The sequence below is a fragment of the Equus caballus genome, chromosome X (genome assembly GCF_041296265.1).
Source record: "Equus caballus isolate H_3958 breed thoroughbred chromosome X, TB-T2T, whole genome shotgun sequence".
Lineage (NCBI taxonomy): Eukaryota > Metazoa > Chordata > Mammalia > Perissodactyla > Equidae > Equus > Equus caballus.
The window spans coordinates 65,648,359-65,663,887 of NC_091715.1; positions in this window are offsets into that span (position 1 = coordinate 65,648,359).

Here is a 15,529-nt window from a genome sequence, read left to right on the forward strand (position 1 = left end):
GTGAAAAGGCACTGTAGGATGGAAAGTAAGATATCTGGATCCTAGTCCTAGCTCTGCCACTAACTTGCTGAGTCAGCATGGGCGAGCCCATTCCTCACTCTAGGCCTCAGTTTCCCCATCTGTAAGCTAAGAGGATTGGATTGAATGGTCTGAAAACATACTATAAATTGGTGCTTTTGTTCCACTCTTGGGGATTGAGGGAGAGAAGGCAGAAGGCTGAGTGGGAGTCCCTCCACTCCATCTGGAACCATGTGGAATTTCTGCAGTGGAGACATTTAACCTGACTTTAATTTGAGTTGAAACATCTGATATTTCTGATAGCAATAACATGCCCTGGATGGGGCAGAGGGGAGCAAGGCTCCTTGGAAAGAACACCAGAAAGCCCTCTCTGTTCCTTCTCTTGAAGCACAGCCCCCAGCAAGCAGAGGTCCCAGCACCCGGGCCCAGGGAAGTGGGTGTTCTTGAGAAGCCGGGGTCGGAGGAATCCATCCTGGACTGGCAGGCAGCCATGCTGGCTGCATGGCAGGCTTTCGGCACCTCTCTCTCCCTTCAGCCTGCCCTGTCCTGCCTTGCTAGGCCTGTTGGTTTGCTGCCGGCTGGGCCAGGAGCAACGGAATACTAGGGTGAGGGCCAGACAGTGGGTGGTGCACAAAGTGCCACCTGTGATGTCAGGCGCATGCCCTAGCAGAGCTGAGAAGGGAAGCGGCGTGAGCACATGTGTGTGTTTGGGCTGGGGAGGGGGGAGAGTGCTGGTGGGACAATAGCCATTGTGGCTTCCACTAGGTGTGCCAATCCCTTCCTATATATCCACCACTCCCCCAAACTGGGTCTATCTTTCCACACAAGCATCTCCTCCTCAATGAGAGGTCCCCTTGGCTGCCACCCCATCCTATCCTGCTGTGACACAGATGTTTCATCTTAACCCTCCCTCTGTCACAAAGTAAGCCCTAGCCCAGAGAGGCGTGGGGAGTGGGGTCACTCATTCATCAGGGGATGCAGCTAAAATTTCTCAACTCTTTTCACTGCTTAGCGCACTATATGTTAAACAATGAAGGTGGAAGTCCTGCCTTGTGTCTGACTTTGTCCCTTCATACTGTATTTATTGTCCTCTGGAGATAGCAAACTTGTGCTCACCAGCTACTACATAAATGGTACCTGGGGTCAGTGAAGAAGTAGCGCCCTTGCTACTCCTCCTCCAGATTTCCCATCTCACCCTCAGTCTGTTTTCCTGCCTTAATGATCCTTCTGTGATGGGGTGATGAGTGGGCACTGGAGAGCCCATGCTGACCGACTAGCCCAGAGCAGGCAGCCCTCCAATTACTCACAGCGCTCAGGCAAGGGGCAGGCAGGGGGTGGGGAGAGAGGGCTTTCTTTCCCCTTTAAATATATATAGTTAAGCAAGGAAACAGATTTCACTTTCAATCTTCTTTCCAAGAGATTGTTATAAACAAAAGCAGGTCTGGGGCAGAAGGAGGAGGGGGAAGAGAGGAAAATGATTTGGGAGATTAAGGAGGCGGCCACGACAGCGTCCCCTTTTAAACCTCAATAAGGTTGTTTTTCTTGGTCGTTTTTTCCTCCTTCCCTCTCCAGCCAGCGTTACTTAAAAGGAACATTATGTTATCACAAATCAGATTTCCAAACATCATCTCCAGGTCACTGTGAACAGCTCAGCAATTTGGCTACAGATTCCTGGAGAAGGCGTCCCCTTTAACCTCAAACTCAGGAGGGAACTGCCCCCATTACAAATGCTGGGGAAGCCCTCCTGCCTGAGGTCTGGGAGGGGGCTCCTAGGCCTTCGGGGAGGAGAGTGTGGCCAGGAGCGCCACTCACCACCATGCCACTCCACCTCTGTATTCCTTGAGGGGGCAGTTGGGGGGGTCTTGCCGCCCATTGGAGGACAGTCTTGGCTCTGCTGGGTGGGGGCTGGACCCTGGTGGGGTAATGTGGGTTTCACTTTTCCTCTGCCTTAAACTTGGGGCTTATTGATGCCATGGAGCTGCCAGGGGAGATTAAAGTCAAGGCTGGTGCCCTAGTTCCAATGCACGGTGAGAGACCACAAGTATTCCAGCTGGGAAGGCACAGGCCGGGGTGACATAAGGGTGAGACTGAGGATGTGGGGCAGCTGAAGGGCTTCTGAAGGAGTGATGCCACCCCCATAGTCTGTTCCCTCTGGCCAGGTACAAGGCCACTTTTTGCCCCCAGCCCTACTCTCCCTTCTGAGTTGAGGGGAGAGGAAAGAGAAGGCAGACTAGGAGGTGTCTGAAGTATGTAGACCTGAGTTCGAACTGCAGCAGGAAGGATTTGGGCTAGACACAAAGGATTTCCAAACGGTGATGATTCGGAACTGGTGGAGCAATTCTTCTCAAAGAATTGAGGTGAACCAGTGAACTGTAAAGACTCGGTGATCTTGGCATCGAACCAAATGGAACCAGCTGAGTGACAATAATTGGGATTGGGGTCCTTGCGTGTTCTGTGTGCCCTCCACCACCATAGAACTGAGTCAAGCACAAAAGGTTAAATTCCAGGTCCTCACACCAAAACATTCTTTTGAGGATCCCACCTCCATTAACATTTGTGTACTTCCCAATAGCGCTGGGGCTCCAGAATTGGGACCTCTGTTTTATAGGTGGAAAAATAGAGGTTCAAAGAGGAAGTGGCTCATGAAAACCACACGGGAGTGAGTTGCCATCTCCTGGTCTTCACCCCCAGGCTCTTATCTTTGGCCCTTGCCATTCTGGGTGGACCTTTGCAGGCCAGCTCTTGCTCCAGTGACTTCTTAAATGAAGCAGGTGACAAAGCAGGCCCAGGAGTGGGCTGTTTGAAGAGGGTAGAGGTAGTGGGATAGTCCAAAGGACAAAGGATGACCCTGACAATGTGGAACGCAAAGAAAGAGTTCCACAGGCAAGGCCAAAACTCAATCAGCGAGCTGGCAGAGGGGCTGCCCAGCACCAGGGAGTGCCATGCACGAGCCTGAGATGCCCGAAATGCCTGTAAACAGAGCGACAGCCCAGGGGCTATGGGTCTGCTTGGAGAGAACCTCCTTGGATGACACTCCTGTGCCTGGAGAGTCAGGCAAGTCCACCTGGCCCAGGTGGCAAGGCCCTTGGTACCCCCGTAGTCACTCATGGCCTTGGGTTGAGAGGAGCCAAGGGGACTCCTTGGAGTCAACCCAGGAGTCACGGCCAGCCAAAAGCTCCTCTCTCTGGAGCATTGCGGTTTCATGCTCCAAGTGGTGGCCCAGGGACCACATTCAGCGCAAGGAAAGAAAAGCAGCTCACACCTACCCTGGGCCAGGCCCTTGCACATCATTATCCCATTGACTCCTGCCAACAGTCCTGTGAGGTGGAGATTTTGCTCTCCATTTCATGATGGGAAAGTCCAGCTTTACTTCTAAAGTAAAGTAAGGAAGTAAGGGGCTGACCCAGGACTCCAATAACACAGCACAGAGGCTGGATTCGAACTCAGCTCTGTCTCCCCCAAGACTCGTGCTCTTTCTGCTAAGCTATGACCTCAAGGGTGTAGTCTGAGAGTCCTCAAGCGTCAGGGTGGAAGGTGCCCAGCAAAAGCCCCCAGGTAGCCCTCAGTTTGAAGGACTCTAGGCCTTCGGTTCTCTCGGATTCCCCACCTCTCCAAACACAGGAAGTGGGCCTGGAGCCCTGGGCAGGCCAGCGACTGGCAGCTCGGGGGGCTGAGGGTCTAGTTGGGGACAGCCTCCTGCCAGTACCCCCTTTTCCAGACTCCTCCCTCTTCCTAGATTCCCTAGCTCTCCCTCCATAGCTCCCACACAAGACTTAGCACCCCAAGAAGGCTCTGTCACAGGGGAGGAGGCACTGAGGGGACATTCTGCTTTGCTCCTCATACCACTGACTCCTGAGCACTTGGCCTGGCTGCCCTGCCACCACACTCCCTTAAGAGGCGGGTTGCAGGCAGCCTTGGGTAGACTGATGCTCGACCCACCACTGCCACAACCAGGCCGCTTAGCAATCAGCACTGAGCATACAAAGGCCTCTCCCTTGCTTGCTTTATTTATCTTGGCCCGAGGACGATGAAGCCCAGATCTGAAGGGAGGATGGAGAGGCCATTTCCAATATTTCCTCCCAGCCTCCCCGTGCCCCTGAGATGCCCCTTAGTACCTGGGAGGAGAGGGCAGAGGTCGATGGTCTGAAAACAATGGCTTTAAGCCAAGGGGAGGGGGAAGGGAAAAGAGGGAAAGGGAGGGCTCAGAGCCCACAAACCCTGTCGTGCACTTGCAGGTAACGTACACCACCCCCGGAGTGGAGCCATGCAGACGGGCAGGGAGGGCCAAGGATTCGGACTTCAGACCCTCAGCTGAGCCCACCTCAGGTCAGCCTCAGCCAGCTATGTGTGGATGAGGGAAAGAGCAGGCCTCCCTCCCAGGGCCAGGACTTCACAGCCATGCAGCCCTGGGAACCAGTGTTGGGGGTCCTCTGAAAGCCAGTAGGAGGAGGGAGCTTGTGGCCCACCTGGGGCTCCAGGCAGCCCCCAGCTTGCATTTCAAGAGCCCATTGCTTCAGCAGAGTGGCTCTGCCACGGAGCTCCGAGCCATCCCCCTCTCTGGCTTGTTTGCACTGCTGGAATCCCTGTCTCCAGTTATCATGTCCCCTGCCACACCCAGTGCTGTCCTTCAGCCAAGCCACACACATAGAACTGCTTTCATCTGCCTCTTCGACTGGGCCTGCCCTTTCCCAAGGGCTCAGAGACTTTGCTCCTCTGAATTCCCTCCGATCTGTCTTCATCGGCCCCGTGCTCAGGGATGTTCAGCAGCACGGTGGCCTCAGAGGAAAGGTGGGAGGCTTGGGGGCTGCAGCCTGCTCCCCAGGCTCCACTAACACCAGGGAGGGGAGGACATTTCCTGTGTCTCTCAGCCTCTCTCATTCCTTCTGGGCTCTGCAGGGGCCTGAGGTGGTGGGGGGCAGGGAGGCATGTCACCTCAGTTGAGTCAGCAAATGTCTCTGAGCAGCTCCAATATGGGAGACCAAAGGGGTCTGCCTTGGTTGCTGCCCCTGAGGGTCTGGCAGACCAGTAAAGAAGGTCATATTACTAATAATAGCAATAATAGCACTGTGGCAGCCCTTACTCTGTGGCAGGCACTTTCCTAAGCACTGCACATAGACTAATCATTTCCTCCTCACGAGGGCCCCGTGAGGCAGGAACTATAACTATTTTCATTTTTTATAGGTGAAGAAACTGAGGCTCGAAGAGGTTACGCAAATTGTCCTGGGAACTAGGGAGTGTCAGAGCTGGGGTTCTGCCCCCAGGGAGGCCGATGCAGGGCCTGTGCTAACTGCTACACTAAACTGGACCTGAAAGCACAGTGAAGGTTTAGAGGAAAGACAGGTATTTCCAAAAGGGCAGCTCGGGGAAAATTTCCCAGAGGAAGCAGCTTTTCAAAGAGGCTTGCAGGGAATTTGGACAGGCAGAGAGGTGGGAGGGCATTCCAAGTGGAGGCAATAGTAGAAGCAAACAACAGGGAATAGGACACTGTAAGTCAGGTTCAGAGAGGGCAAGCTCAGCATGGTGAGGACTGAGGGTCAGTTGCAGCCTTGGGAAGTGAGGCTGGGAAGGCAATTGGTCCTCCGGGTGGTCAGCTTCAACGAGGGGCAGAACCAGATCAGAGCTTGGTTTGCAATTTCACTGTGGCTACGGGGGGAGGCTACTGTCATTGTCAGGCAAAAGAGGCTCCTGTTCTGTTCTGCGGTGGTGGCAGTGAGGATGGGGCTGTCAGGAGATGGCAGCAATAATGGATTGACAGGACATGGTCCCCAAATGGATGCCAGGTGTGAGGGAGAGTCAGGCCACTGTGGAGGGGAGCAACTGGATGGAGTGGAGCATTTGGTTGAGGACATGGACAGTCAGGCACATGTTGGACATCCAGCAAAAGCCCCTATTTGGGAGAACAAGGGAAGCCCTGCGTGGCTCAGGTGTAGAATTCATGGCTTCAAAGTGGGGGAGATTGTGCTGGGACGGAAGGCTGGTGCCCTAGGTATCAAGTTAATTAGCTAGGACTTGACTCCATAGGCAACAGGGAGCCCTTAGAGGGTTTTTGAGCAGGGGAGTGATGCAATCAGATTAGAATTTAGGAGTGCTGCTCTAGTGACATTCTCAATATTATCAATATCAAGGACAGGTAGTGGGGAGAGGCTGCTTAGGAAGGAGGCCTGAGGAGAGACAGTGGGCAGGGAAAGAGGGGACAGATGTGAGAGACGTTTTGGTGGACCTAGAGAGGGGAAGCAAGGTATAAAGAGTGAGCAACACAGCCGACACATGGAGAAGCAAGAGGAGTGTGGGGCCAGCCACATGGAGACAGGTGCGCCGAGGGTGAGGCCAGGAGAAACAGAGCGGCTGGCAGGGAGGGGAGAGGGGAGAGTGGGGCCTATTGCTTCTTCCGCTCTTGTTTGCTCCCCTGGGAGCTCTGGCCACAGGCCTTTGTTTGAGGACAGAAGAAACGCTTCCAAAGGCAGCGCCTCTCTCCTGCCGCAGGGTATAAATCTCCAGGGCCAGACACAGACACACACACCTGCCGCAGGCCTGGGCTTGGCAGCTGGGCCTCCAGGGTAGGGGCCAGCACTTCCCAAAGACAGCAGGATTTCCAGGCTCTGTTTCCAGAGGAATTCCTGACTGGTGAAACACCAGAAAGAAGGAGGAGAAAGAGCCCATGCATCCCTGAGCAGGGCTCAGCATTTCGGGGTGGGGGGGGTAAGGGCCAGGGAAGGGAGGTGGGGCCAGATGGAGGCAAGGGTTTACAACGAGGACCAGGGGCTGGCTGGGGAGCAAGGCAAGGAAGGGGTGCACAAGAGAGTGGGGGCCAGGAACCCAGAACTGAAGAGGCCTGGGCATGGCAGCCAGCACGCTGAGAGTTGCCTCCTTTGGGCCTCAGACCTCTGACATGATGTGGGCCTTCCCTAGGGGCCAGGCTGGCCAGAGTCACAGGGAAGCACTGGTGCCACTGACAGTCAGCGTGAGGCCAGAGCAATGGCTGAACACCTTCCATGCGAACATAGACTGGCATCATCTCAGAGTTGGAAAGACTTGGCAAATGCTTGTGTTCAATGCCAATGTGTGACAGCTAGGGAAGCAGAGAGCTCAGAGAGGGTGAGCAACTGGCCAAGGCTACACAGCAAGGCAATGGCAAAGCTGGGACTACAACTCAGGCCTTTAACATCTGGGCCAGGGATTTCTGGCACAAAGTTTCTGCCTCCTGAAGAAAGGAGATGACAATCGAGATGAAGACATCTTGGGATTCCTCTGTCACCATGTGGAGAAAAATCTTTCCCTCTCTAATTTGCTGGGGACAGAGAGGACTGAGGGTGGAGTGTGGCAGCAATAATTGCCACAGCAATTTGACTTTGGTGATCTTTGGAGGAATCGGGCATGGAAAACTTGGGACAAGTGAAAACAGAGGCCGAGAGGTAATTCTGAGAAAGGAGAAAGTGTTGGGAGCCATCGAGAGAAACTGCCACCAAACTGGAAGATGGCACGATACCTGACTATAGGTTGAATGGCTGTTCGGGAACGGCTATTAGCTGGAGGAGAAGAGACGAGCAGAGGACCGGGGACAGGAAAAGGGAGGGCAAGAGGACTAGGAGCCCTGGGAAGAGAGACACTTGTTTCAGGCAGTAGCTATACAGGGACCACATGAGGCCAGGTCTCCAGGGAGTTTGGTCTGATCTGAACTCCAAAAAACTGCATGGAGATCCAGACAGAAAGACTCTAGCTTCCTCAGAGGCAGGTGAGGTGGGAGAGAGACACTAGGTGGCCACATTCCGGGGACCATCTTTAGAGCAAAGGCTTCTGAGATGGAAGTTTGGAATTGGGCTGGACAGGCAGCTGGTGGCCTCCCTACATTCTCTTTGGCTCTGACAGACTACGGAAGCCACAGGCAAGGGTTAGTTGCCCACACCTCCTTTGGTGCGTGGACAGGAAATTGGCAGGCACATTGCATGCACATGCCCTCTCACCTACACGTGCTCACGGGCAGACCTGCAAGCTCTCTGGACAGGAAGAAACCTCCAGGCTGCGGGTGTCAGAGGCTGCGATGCCTCCAGGGCACCTCTAGCTCAGAGCCCCGGGGCCTGGCCTGGGCCAAACTACACAGGCCCCTCGCTGACCCGGCATCCTGGACCCCATTTCTGCCATTGATGCCACACTGTGGGGGGATTTCCTACCTGCCCCAACAATAGCCCGGGCTAAGGACTACTCCAGCCTCCTCTCCTTCCCCCACAAATGGTCCCTGCACAGGAGCCTCTCTGTCTATTTTGTTGGCTCCGAGAGCAACCTCTGTGCTGTAGCTCATGACTATTCTGCCATGGCCACCCTGACCCTATGTGGCCTTTTCTTGTTTTGCCCTGGATATGGCTCCAGGCCTCTGCAGTCAGCCCACCGCCTAGACCCTTCCTCTGCCTGGGGAGGTTTCCCTTAGGAGCTCCCAGTTCTTAAGCACATTCTACCCTCTCTGCTAAAGTCCCCCTTTCTGATGCCCCAGTAGGCACTGATGCAAGCTTGTTGATGGTCTAACAGAGACAGAAATGATAAGGCTGATTATCGCCTGATCCCAGCCCTTGAATGCTGGCAGTTGAAATTTTTCTAGGGCACCAGGAGCAGGCCAGATCGCCTGGCCTTGGCACATATGCCATCCCTGAGGGTGGTAGTGGTTAGGCCTGATCTGGAGGATGATGGTGTGGACAGGTGGTGAGGGAGGGGGACAAGCTGCAGAAAAACTTGCCATCTTCTGGTGACCAGTAAGAGCAAAACAGAGCCTCTTTGACTCTGATGCTTTGTCTGCAGGCCACCAGCCCCATGCCAAGGCTATAGTTGTAGTTAGAGGCGACCACAAGCCAGCCAGTCATCCTGTTTGAAGAACTCTCTACAGCGTTTGGAAAGAGATGACAATATGGCCTTTGTCTTTCTCCCCTTCTCTCCTTCTCACTTTCCCTGTCCTCTAGTCCTTTATGTGGGAATTTTTTGGCCCTCTCCCACAAAGGAAAAACAAAAGGCCACCAAGCTGGCCTGAAGAGGTTATTGGGGCAGACCTGTCCCTCTCGTGAACTGGCTGCCCCATGGGGCCCAGGATTAACCCTAACCCTAGAGGAAAGATTTACAGAGCTGACCCCACCTCAGGTACGCTGGAAGTGACTGCTGGATCCTGGTGAAGGCCCGAAGGGCAGGCAAGCACTGTGCTGGTACGCACGGGCACGCACCTGTCCAGAAGCTGAGGGATGGAGTCAGTGGCACCACAGGTCACCTGTCAGGCCCAGGCTGGGCCAAGGGCCTTTCAGTGCCAGCTTCAACCGCCTGGGTCCTTCCTCAGGACTCTGAGCTGAGGAAAGTCCTCCAGAAACAGACTCCCATCCCATCCTCTCCCCTGATCTTGACAGGGGAGAGAACTTTCTTTCAGCCAAGTGCTTCTCTACTGACAAAGTCATTGTATCCACCCCCAGCCTCCAGACTGGAAAACTTTCCTCCCAACCCACTAGCCAACTCCCTCCTGCCACACTTATGCATTCTGGTCTCAAGAAAGGTACTGTGAGTCCCCATGCTCCAGTGACATTGGTTTGGGGCTACTGCCTCAGCCACTTTCCCAAAAGGCTTGGGAGCCATGTGTCCTGGCTTCTGAAGGCAAGACTGAGGACCCTCGAGGAAGGTGAATAAGGAGCCTCATGATATAACCAGTGGGGCATCTGGGGGCCCAGGGCCCCTCTGCTGCTGAGGATTACCTCAGAGTAGGGCCTTTAAGGCTCCTGGGAACTGCCCCTGCCTTTCTGGCAGCCTGCCTGCATCTCAATTTCTAAGCGGAGCCCAGGGCCTGGCCTCAGGAGCAACCCGAGCTCCAGCCCGAGGCCTTCTGAGAGCTGCAGAGTGGAGCAGCCCCAATCAGCCCGTGGCTGCCTTGCTTCCTGCAGGTGGAAAAATCATCCTATTCATCCCCAAATGGATTTGTCTACTCAAACAACAAACAGACACAGAAACACATGGAGTCACGGACACGTGCAAAAGACAGATCCGTAGACTCACGCAGAGTGCCTCTCTCTGTTTCTGTTTCCCTGTGTCTCTATGGCTTGCTTTCTCTCTGTCTCTTTCTGTCTCTGTTTCTGTCTCTCACTACCTCTCTTTCTAACTCTTTCTCTCGCTTGCCGTTTCCCAAGGCCCCCTCCTGCCTGCGCTGCAGCATTTATCAAAGTGGCCCGACCTCATGTTGTAAAAATATACAACATGGAGCAAAATCCACCTTAAACTCTCTTCTAAATATATTAAAATAATAGGAATTCTCATCTGCCTGATTGAATTTGCTGCTTGATATTAGAAGCACGCCAGGCCCTTCTGGGCCCAGTCTGAGGCAGGGAGGGGCCGGGATTCCCTTCCTGACTCCTCTCTCCTGGCCCACAGCTCACCTCCCTTGGGTGAGTGGGGCCGGGAGCAGGGGCTGTGTTCTGGCCAAGAGGCCTTGGGCGGCCACCTCAGCCAGCAGCCAGCACAGTTCACAGCCAGTGCAGTGCAGCAGCAAACACAGACAAACGCCGTGGTTCCTCTGGCGCAAAAAGAGCTTCATCTTGCCTGGAAGCTGTGAGCCGCTGCCGCACTCCAGTCGGCCCCAAGGCTCACAAGCCATCCTGCAGTTACTCCCAAGCTCCATTAACACCACCTCCATGGCCCACACGACCAGAAGCTCCTTGAGGTCAGGGGCAATATCTTCTTTTTCTTTGTATTACCAGGATACAAAATGGGCTGGTACAGAGTAAAAGCTTGGGGAAACATTTGTTGAACAACTAAATTTGTTCATTCACTCATTCATTTATTCATTTGACCTATATCTGTTGACCCCGTAGTATGTGCCCAGCACTGATAGCACCGGGAACATAGCAGAAAACCAAACAGGCATCAAATCCCTGCCCTCACACAGCCTTTATTCTAAGAATAAATGAATAATAATATTGAACTGGTCCACTCATAGCCAGCTACAGAAGACAAACACTGCCTGGATCAGACTTCACCCTAGGCCTCCTGCTCCCTAGCACAGAAATTGATAGGACTTGCTAAATGTTAGATGCTGCTTTTCATACTACAGCATCTGCCTCACCCTGGCTTGCTCAGGGCTTGGATATGAGGCTGCTGGCTCCTTGGGGCAATACTGTGCAAGGGCTGAGCATGAGACTCCCATACTCCATTAGAACAGAGGCTGGGAATTAGGCCTGGCTGGTAGTGAGCAGAGCTTCCAAGTGGGCAGAGTCTGGTGCCAAAAGGCAGAGACTCAGTCAACAGAGGGCCCTGAGGTTCCAAGAGGAATAGCCACTGGCTATCCATCAGGCAGGGAAGGCTGCTTCAGGGAGTCTGCTAGGGGAGGATCCAGTATGTGGGAGAAGAGCAGTCACCAGCTAGGGAGGGCCCCCAGGGTGAAATATGGAGGAATGTATCAGTTGGTACAAGCAGGATTGTGCTGGTAAATGTTTAACAACTTGCTCACTGGGAGGGAACCAGAAAAGCCCTGATTTGTAACTTTTGCCAATTACCATGGTGTAAGTACTCCCACAGTAGCTGAATTCAAGCTGTCAACATGACATCATTGAACGTGGATTTGGGAAGAGATATGCACGAGCAGTTTTCTGGAACCAATGTGAGCCTTGCCCTGATCTAGGGGGTCAGGACCAGGAGTTTAGTTCTTGGAGAGGGACTGGCCAGAGGCTAAACAGAGCAAAAGACCAGGGCTGAGAATCAAGGGATACGGGGTGGGGAAAGCTGCCGTGCCAGGGGCAACCTGAGAGCCAGTTGGCAGGGGGCAGCTGGCAGCACTGGGGAGAGAGTAAAGCTGAAAGCCCGCAGATGGAGGATGAGCGGTGACTGAGGCTGCTTAAGTCATATGGCCTCTTCTAGGACTGGCTTGGAGATCTGTTGACTGATTTGATGTCTGCAGAGACAGGAGAAAAGGAGTGGGTTATATGGGGGGGACGGGTTGTGGAGAGATGCTGATATGTTTGATCCTTAAAATAACAGCACACCTTTATATAGTGCTTCCTCTGCGTCAGGCCCTGGACAAGCATTTCACAGGTGTCAGTTCATTTGAGCCTCAAAACTACCGTGTGAGGTAGGTTACTATTATTATCCCAATTTTTCAGATGAGGAGAATGAGACATAGACGGATTAAGTAACTGTACCATGTCAAATGGCAGTCTGGCTCCAGTCTGCTCTCACCTACTATGTTGTGCTGCCTCTAGCTGTACTTCTCTGATGGAAACTTCTGGAAGTAAACCTCTTGCCTGGGCCCATAGTACCCAGTAGACCTCTCTGGCCTGACCTACTGCTCCTAAAATACTTCCTCTCACCCATTTCTCTACAAACTACCTGCCAAACAGGGCAGCTGTTCCTCATTTCTCTGGGCCTGTGGCCACGCACACCCCAGCAGACTTAGCTCTCAGCTTCATTCTTTGTGATGATGGGAACTGTGATGATACGTGTGTGTCAAGGTGGGGGGTGGCTAAGCATAGGTGGTCTTTGGAAGAGCGAGGCAACTCTGTCTGGGAGGAGGAAAAGGGGGAGGAGAAAGAGGAGGTGGAAGAAAGGGAGGAGAGAGAAATCAGAGAAGGAGGTGGCACCTCCAGGCCTGGACTTGGCAGAAGCTGGTCTCTGGGCATTGCTGTGACCCCTGCACACACTCAGGGCAGTGTGAGGTATGACTCGCTGAAGTGTAAACAGGAAGAGAGGATATGGGCTTTTGCGGTGGCTTGTGGAATTAGTTGATCACTTACAGTGTGTGTGTATACGTGTGTACACATAGACCTGCTCACACACCCATATTCAAAAGAGAAACTGTAGCTGAGTGTGATCAACCAGGCACATTTGTGGGATGCTGACTGTGTGTGAGAGAAACATTGACATCCTTGACTCCTGGAATTTCCCTGGACCTCTGGAAAAACCCCAGCAGAGAGGCTTGGCAAGGGCTCCAGGGAAGCTCCGTGAGGGTGCTGAGAGGGCCAGACGGGCTGTGGGAGGGGCTTTCCTCTGGGCTGAGGTCACCAGCCCTTTTTCTGCCCCTACTAGACACAAAGCCTCAGCAAGTGCTTGGAGAATGGTGAGGCATTTCCTCTGAGCCTTACTCTGCAAAGGGAAGACACAGATGACTGAGGAAAAGCTCCTGAGGAAGCTCTGGGGTGGGCACCTGGCCTGGCCTGGCCTGCCCTGGGCTGTTGCTGTTGTTGCTGGTAGCCTCAGGAGCAATCCCAATGTCCCGTCTCTCTCCCAAGTTTGTGGTATAGAGGAAAAAGCAAGGCCTCTGCGGTCTATTGAGATCTAGGTTTTAATCTGTCCTCCAGTGAGTACCTGCTATAGGACCTTGAGCCAGCTCCCTCACATCGCTGAGCCTCAGTCTCCTCATCTATACAACACGAATACCATCTACCCTACAGGATGGCTGTGAGGAAGAAAGGAGATCACATATGTGAATGCATTTGACACAGTCCTTGTCACGCTCACTCCCCCTTTCCCCTTCTCTGTAGTCAGACGCTGAGAGCAACCTCCTCTCAGGTCAAGAATCTGGGGATCCAGAAGCTTTCTGTCTCATGGCAAGGAGGATCAAAAAGGGCCCTCTGTCCTCCACTTGAGCCTTCACTGGACTCTCCTTGATTTACCTATCAACGGATGAATGACAGGCCCTGAATCCAATGGCTGAGCAACAGCTCTCCTCATTCGCACTCACTGACTCCAGTTAACCCAACATCTCTTGTCCACTTACCTAGAAAGCTCTCTATGGGCACAGATACCCCCTCTTTTGGCAATACAGATATACCCGGAATTTCACACCACAGAAAGCTTTAGACGTTTCATCCCATAAGTCTGGATGCTATGTACATTGAAGCAGGACTTCATAGAAAAGTCCAATTTGGGGACACAGGTACTCTCCTAGGTCCCATTCCTCCTCCAAGCCCACTGACACTAGGGCCATTTTGTCCTGTAACTTATGTGGGATTTGATGATTTTTTAAAAATCACGCTAGGGCTGGGTCAGGTGGCTGGTCAGGAATACTCGGGGGCCCTCAATGTAGCTAAGGCTGGAGTGACCAGTGCTATACCTAAAGAGAGAGTGGGGGTCTGAGGGCAAAGCCAGGAGGTGATTGGGGTGGCCTTAGTGGAAACAGTCCCAATAAGCCCCAGGGTGCTAGACCCTGCCTCTGCCGCTCACCATCTGTATGACTGTGGGTGAGGCACTTAACCTCTCTTTGGGCCTCGATTTCCCCATCTGAAATGCTAAGGGTCTGGGCTCTTGTGGGTATCAAATAAGCTGATGCCTGGGAAGCATTTTGCAGACCATGAACAGCACGTAAATGTGAGACAAAGCCAGGAAAGTAATACAGCTGAGCCCCGACTCTGGGCCACCTTTGTGTGGGGCATGCAGTTAGTTACACACATTAACTCCCTCACTGACAGAACTCCTTGGGCCAGGGGGCTGGATTTCCTGCTCATCTTTGTGCTCTCCAGTTGCCAGGAGCTCCAGCACTGTTTAGTGACCAAATATACGATCTCATTGGCATCCTCACAGCAACGCAATGAGACAGTTATTATTACCATCCCCTGTCGTATAAGGTTGTGAAGTGAGGCCCAGGGAGGTGAAGGCATTTGCCCAAAGTCACACAAGCGGTAGTAGCTGAGAAGGGACGCTGTCTGTGTGACATAAGTCCTTTCTCATTCCATTGCGCTCCTCTGCCTTTTCACAGCTCACTCTCTCTGATGCGTCCCTGACCAGCTCTCTGGCTGCTTGGGAAGGCCATGGTATCACACGGAGAGCCCCGTGGGCAGAGAGTGGCAAGAGGCATGGGTGACAAAAGTTCAGGCCACTCCTGGCTTGAGCTAGATGTAGCCCATGGCTTGAGCTGGATCCCAGCTCTTCTGCTGCCCACAAGTGACATTGGATTTCCAAGCCTGCTAGTAACGGGCAGGACTGCCTCTGGTGAACATGCATGATGGGGGCTATGGGAGTGATGGGATGTTAGGAGAGGGAAAAGTGTGAGAAAGCGTAACTGCTAAGAATATCAGAGAGAGGACCCTTGGCCTTCCTTGACTACCCACTCTATCTAAAGATTCTTATTCTGAGGAAGATCTTCCTCGTATCTATGCTAAGTTCTTCCTGCTATCTAAGCCCGTTTTAGTTTTGCTGGCCTCTGGGCTTTTATACAAACAACCTCTCACTAGCCTTTAGATAATATCTCTTCAGGAGCCCTAGTCAGCAATGCTTCTATACTCAAGACAAGAATGGGGAGACCTGGCCAAGGAAATCAGTAAGAGGGGCCCAGACTCATTGCCTAAAGGGGCCTGGGTCCAAAGAGGCTGGGCTCAGCTTCAGGCTCTGCCTGTGTAACTTTGAACGTGTTACTTATCCATTCTGTGCCTCAGTTTCCCCACGTCCACTAGGTGCTATCAAGCCCGGCCTCAGTGCCTGACACAGAGTTGGTGCTCCATAAACAGAATTGTAGTCTAGTGATAATATTAATCTGCATCTTGATGGCACTGCGCTCGTTGTTCACACC